At 39.1% G+C, this 6371-nt stretch overlaps 1 long non-coding RNA gene across 1 annotated transcript; it reads left to right on the forward strand.

Moving 5' to 3' along the window:
• The first annotated feature begins 3840 nt into the window (after positions 1 to 3840).
• Positions 3841 to 5713, forward strand: LOC127265919 (uncharacterized). The gene is made up of 3 exons (XR_007842059.1): positions 3841 to 3920; positions 4355 to 4412; positions 5532 to 5713. It is a non-coding gene; the product is annotated as an uncharacterized LOC127265919 (long non-coding RNA).
• Positions 5714 to 6371: the final 658 nt, after the last annotated feature.

A 6371-nucleotide genomic window follows, 5' to 3' on the forward strand; every position in this document is an offset into this window, starting at 1 on the left:
ATTTTAGCCTTAACACTGTGTTGTGGGGCCCGAAGTAGGAGGTGACGACCTCATGATGCAGTGTGGCGGTAGCATTTCCAGTATGAGCCAACTGGGGGTGTTACAAGTTGGTATCAGAGCCTAGGTTTGATAGATTTTGGCTCTTTGAATTAAAAAGGTTTTGAAAATAACAATGATATTGAATTGGTTTGGTGAGGTTTGGGTTTTGCGGGTGCATTCATGTTAATGTGATCTATCTTTTATTGTTATGCTTGGTTTAGCTGTGTGCTGAATTGATATTGAATCAGGAAAAATTGGGGGCAGTATGTCGAATTCTCGAGGTGGTGGTGTACGTAGGGCTATTCAAGGCCCAGAGTTTGATCCTTCGTCTGATGAGTCACCGTATCCTGTGCCAGCGCATGTACCAACAAAGGCACCTAGTCAGGATTTCTTTCGGCAGTTTATGGCCGCGATGATGCCTCAACAGAGGAGTTTCATTGATGCTGTGATGCGGCATAACCTACCAACATATTCTGGTTCAGTGGAGCCAGGAGTCCTTGAGTTTTGGGTTGAAAAGATGGAAAAGATATTTCGTGTTGTTCAGGTTCCGCCAGATCAACGAGTTAATATTGGAGCCTATTTCTTGGAAGGCCGAGCAAATCGGTGGTGGTTAGGTGAAGAAGCTGCAGGTGTAGACCAAGTGGATATGACTTGGGATGAATTTAAAGCAAAGTTAAAGGCTAGGTTTATACCGTCGCATATTAGAAAAGCGAAGAAGCAAGAATCGCTGGACAATGAATATATTTACCAAGTATGTCACTTTGGATGTAAGCTCCAGTTTTATTTGTGAAAAAGAAGGATGGAAGTTTGAGGTTATGTATTGACTACCGTGGACTGAACAAAGTCACGGTGAAGAACAAATATCCTCTTCCGAGGATTGATGATCTATTTGATCAACTGGGAGGTGCAACTATATTCTCAAAGATTGACTTGAGATCTGGATATCATCAGCTAAGGATTGCAGAGCATGACATTCCGAAGACAGCTTTTCGGACTAGATACGGGCATTATGAATTCACGGTTATGTCCTTTGGGTTGACTAACGCCCCGGCTGCGTTTATGGAGTTGATGAATAGAATTTTTCAACCATACCTCGATCAGTTTGTGGTGGTATTTATTGACGATATCTTGGTCTATTCCCCAAATAAAAAGACGCATGCAAAACATTTGCATGTAATATTAAACATATTGCGTGCAAGAAAGTTATATGCCAAGTTATCCAAATGCGAGTTTTGGTTTAAGGAGGTTGCTTTCTTGGGGCATGTTGTTTCTGGAAAGGGTATCTCAGTAGATCCTTCTAAAGTGGCGGCAATCATGGATTGGCCAAGACCTACCAATCAATCAGAAGTAAGAAGCTTTTTGGGTTTGGCAGGATATTATCGGCGATTCGTTCTTGATTTTTCGAAGGTTGCAAAACCATTAACTAATTTGCTGAAAAAGGATGCAAAGATTAACTGGGATCACGAGTGTGAGTCATCCTTTTTAGAATTGAAACATCGATTAACTTCAGCGCCAATTTTGGCTTTACCAGTGGAAGGTGAGGATTTTGAAGTGTATAGTGATGCTTCGAAGCAGGGATTGGGATGTGTCTTAATGCAGAATCAAAGAGTTATTGCTTATGCATCACGACAACTAAAACCTCACGAAGAGAATTATCCGACACACGACTTGGAAATGGCAGCAGTGGTGTTTGCTTTGAAGACTTGGAGACACTATCTTTATGGAGCCCATTGCAGAATATTTACTGACCATCAAAGTTTGAAATATATCTTCACCCAAAAAGAATTGAATTTAAGACAAAGAAGATGGTTAGAATTGGTGAAGGATTATGATCTTGAAATTGTGTATCATGAAGGCAAAGCAAATGTTGTAGCCGATGCCTTAAGTCGAAAACCAAGGCATAACTTGGGCTTCATGTCGGTTGCTGATGAACTGTGCCAAGATTTAGCGCGGATGGAAATTGAGGTACTTGGACGGGGTATGACTCGGGGATATTTGCAAATGATACAAGTTGAGCCTGAAATTTATGATCGCATTAGAGCGGCTCAAATGGAAGATAATAAAATGGTTGAGCTTGCAGTAAAAGTTCAGTACGGTCAGACTCAAAATTTTAATATTGCTCCAGATGGGAGTCTTCGATTTCACGGGAGGTGGTGTATCCCAAAGGATCGAAATGATTTGAAAGAGCAGATTATGAGTGAGGCTCATAATACACCATACTCAGTGCATCCGGGGGGAAATAAAATGTATCATGACCTACGTCAACATTTTTGGTGGAAGGGCATGAAGAAGGATGTAGCCAAATTTGTTGCACGATGTTTAAATTGTCAAAAGGTAAAAGCAGAACATCATAGACCAATGGGGTTGCTACAACCTTTAGAAGTTCCACTCTGGAAATGGGATTCTATCGCAATGGATTTTGTAACAGGACTTCCAAGGTCAAAGTCGGGAACAGATGCAATTTGGGTGATTATAGACAGATTGACCAAGTCAGCAGTGTTCATTCCAGTACGTATGACTTGGAGTATGCAGAAATTAGCCAAATTATATGTTCATTATGTGGTTAAACGACACGGTATTCCTGAGGTGATCGTATCAGATCGTGATCCACGTTTTCAATCTCGATTTTGGCAAAAATTGCAGGAAGCCTTTGGTACTCAGTTGCATATGAGTACTGCATTCCATCCTATGACTGATGGTCAGTCAGAAAGAACTATCCGTATTCTGGAAGATATGCTAAGAGCTTGTGCTATGGAATTTCAAGGGAGTTGGGAAGACCACTTGGATTTAGTGGAATTTTCATATAACAATAGCCATCAAGCAAGTATCGGAATGGCTCCTTTTGAAGCTCTTTATGGTCGAAAATGCAGAACTCCTTTGAGTTGGGACGATATGAGTGATCGACTGATACTGGGTCCGGAAATGATTGAGGAATCGAAAAATAAGATTCGAATTATCAGAGAAAAGATGAAGGCAGATCAAGATCGTCAAAAGAGTTATACCGATAGAGCCCGACGTGAGGGTCAATTTCAAAGTGGAGATTTTGTCTTATTGAAAGTATCCCCAATGAAAGGTATTAGAAGGTTTGGGATTAAAGGAAAATTGAGTCCGCGTTATGTTGGACCTTATGAAATTGTCGATCGAGTTGGTGATTGGGCCTATCGGTTGGCACTTCCAAATTCTATGGAGCGTATCCATAATGTGTTTCATATATCTCAGCTTCGTAGGTATGTCGCAGATCCTTCTCATATTTTATCTCCAGATGAGATAGAGCTGAATGAAGATCTTTCGTATGAAGAAAAGCCTCTGTGGATCATGGACACAAAGGTCCGAACCATGAGGAATCGAGATATTCGTATGGTGAAAGTAATGTGGTCCAGACATGGAGCGGAAGAGGCCACGTGGGAAGTAGAACAAGAAATGTTCAAGGCATACCCACAATTGTTTAATTAAGTTGCCTTGTTATGTGTTTGAGTTTAGATTTCGGGGACGAAATCTTTTTAAGGGGGAGTGGATTGTAATGCCCCGATTTCGGAATGTATAAAATAATATTATTATAGCAAATAAATATTTGACAATAGTAATGGAATCAAGAAATTAATATTTTGGGATAAATTATATTCCAATTTTGTATATTAGTTATAATTAAATAGACTGTTAAACGGATAAATATTGATAAATATAAATATAAAATATAAAATATATAATAATAATAATAATAATAATATAATATAATATATATAATAATAATATAATTATATATATATATAACAAACTTACCTGTGAAGGAAGGCCGAAGCAGAAGAACGCGAAGGAGAAAGAAGAGAAAGAAGAAAAGAAGAAAGAAAAGATTTAGCCGTTCGATTTCGATTCCGATTTCGGTATGGTATTCCTTGCTATTCGTAGAGTCCGATTATAAATTTTAATACGAATTTTGATATTGGAGTATTAAATTAGAAATTCTTCAAAAATTCAAAATTGGCTATTTAGCTATTTAATCGATGAATTTCTTTAGCTAATAGCCTATTCGTAGCGCCGACGTTATATTTTGAGAATTTCGTACCAATCCAAGTCGAATAAAAAACGGCAGTATATTGCACCTGCCTGCTTGTTCATACCTTTGCGTATTTTTATTTAATAATCGGGCAATATAAATATTATGAGGTAGAAGGATTTTATAGCTAGAATATCATATTCTACTAAATATAAAAGTTTGGAGCCCGACGAGTTAATTATAGAAATTAGGTTTTGAATAAGCAGGTAGCTCCTGAGAATAAGCATAAAGCTCATCTGATTTGAGTAAATAATGGAACAGGTGTACGTTGGAGGATATTTGGGTGAAGTTATAAAAATCCAGAAAGTATCGGTAGGAGGTAAGCAGTAGGGAATTAAATCTAATTTTAAGAAATTAGGTATTTATGTTGCATGTGATTCTGATTCTGATATTGATATGATATTATGTGGAATCATTTGGTCAGTGCATCTATATATGTATATATGTGTGTGTATATGCATGTGTGAAACTTCGTTTTACGATATTTGATATACGTATTTGATCGTGTTGGTGAATTTATGAAAAGGAGGATAGGTGGGCCGTCTCACCAGCCCTTTTCATTAAATTCACTTATTGACATGCTGCACACATCGCACGATTTATCGGATATGTTTTATGGATCTATCGTTTAGTCGCCGTGTGCGGTAGTGCTAGGCGAGGGCATCATCTGGGGTTAGGATATTCGACCCCGATGTACCGTAACACTTTGGCGATAGTGGACGATAGTAGTCGGACAACTGGGTGACTTAGTCGCACGGTCATTCAGGGATTAGACCCATTGCAGTTGAGACGTATTTGGTCTAATCATTCGTGTTCGGTGTTGTTCCACTCATTGGAGTAGCTACTAGTGAGGTCTACCGGTAGTTTAGGATCATATGCCAAACTCCAAACGCGATCCCGTTAGGGCGTGCGAGGAGGAGTAGAGTTTCCGGGTTTCCTTCGGGTGATTCCAGGTTGCACGGATTCTACTACGTTACACGGGGTAGGGCTAGACAGGAGGGTCCTATCTTCGCTATCACAGACTATGGGGTGTCTTGTGGTTAATGGCGACAACGTTCGACTATCCATGTATTGATTGCGGGAGTCGTATGGTGGGTATATGGGAGTGACCGGGTGACCGTTATATTATTATGGGTTTACCAGGTCCTTCCTTGAGCCGAGGATTTTCCGGCTATTTATTGATGGTAGTCTAGTGAGCTGTAATTATGGAGCCGAGGTTATTCCGGCTGCTCACTTTGACCTATGTATATGGGTATATGTGCATGAGTTGTCGATTTTGACATTATTGTTACATTATTTCAGTATGGGCATGGCATGGCATTTATTTTGCAAATGACGGAAATTAAACTCTATTTTCGAGCATGACATGGCATATTTTATGTTAGTTCTTAAAATGGATTTAATTCTAGACTGCTTTTAAGAAAAATATTTGATTCAGGTACGCATGGCACCTCCGGGACAGGGGACGTCTCGGGAGATAGAAAGACGGGCTGAATGAGTGAACTGCATCTGATGTATTATATGTAAATTCTAACTAGAAAAACCTCCCGTTTTGGGAGTATGTTTTTGTAAATATTTATAAACTTGTTTTTTGGAAATAATAAAATGCTTATATAATTAATTTTAGCCTTAACACTGTGTTGTGGGGCCCGAAGTAGGAGGTGACGACCTCATGATGCAGTGTGGCGGTAGCATTTCCAGTATGAGCCAACTGGGGGTGTTACACATGTGTCCTACATGTGATATGTTTAGCCTACATTAATATTTGTTTGTGGATGCAGTGGGAGACAAAAGGCATGATGAAAGTCATTGGTGCATATAAGTCTATATCTATATGCATCTTTGTTCAGAATTTTGTTAAATCACGACCAAAATAGGCAGAGTATGTTGGGGATTTTGGTCGTTCAAGGTCTAAACCAACAAGTCCCTCGATAAATATTATTAGTTGGCCCACTCCTTAGCCCAGCCCATTGGACTAAGCACAAGCCCTTGAACCCGAACCCTTTAACCCTAAGCTCAATAAATTTTATTAGTTAGTTATAAAATTTTTTTTTGGAAAATTTTAAAGATAGAGTTAGAGGGGTTTGGTGTGAGTAATAATTTTCATTAAGAGAAACAATATAACCGATAGAGAGTGGGAGAAGAAAAAACCATTTTCTTGTGAGGTTTTTAGACCTTTTCGGTGTACCGATTTAAGTGGGTGTCGAGATTTAGAGTGAAATGCGGACCTTCACACCATGGGCTAAGCCAAAATAAATATCCCTTAGTCTCTAGTGGA

Source organism: Andrographis paniculata, unplaced genomic scaffold (genome assembly GCF_009805555.1).
Source record: "Andrographis paniculata isolate CXL003 unplaced genomic scaffold, ASM980555v1 Contig74END, whole genome shotgun sequence".
NCBI classification, from domain to species: domain Eukaryota; kingdom Viridiplantae; phylum Streptophyta; class Magnoliopsida; order Lamiales; family Acanthaceae; genus Andrographis; species Andrographis paniculata.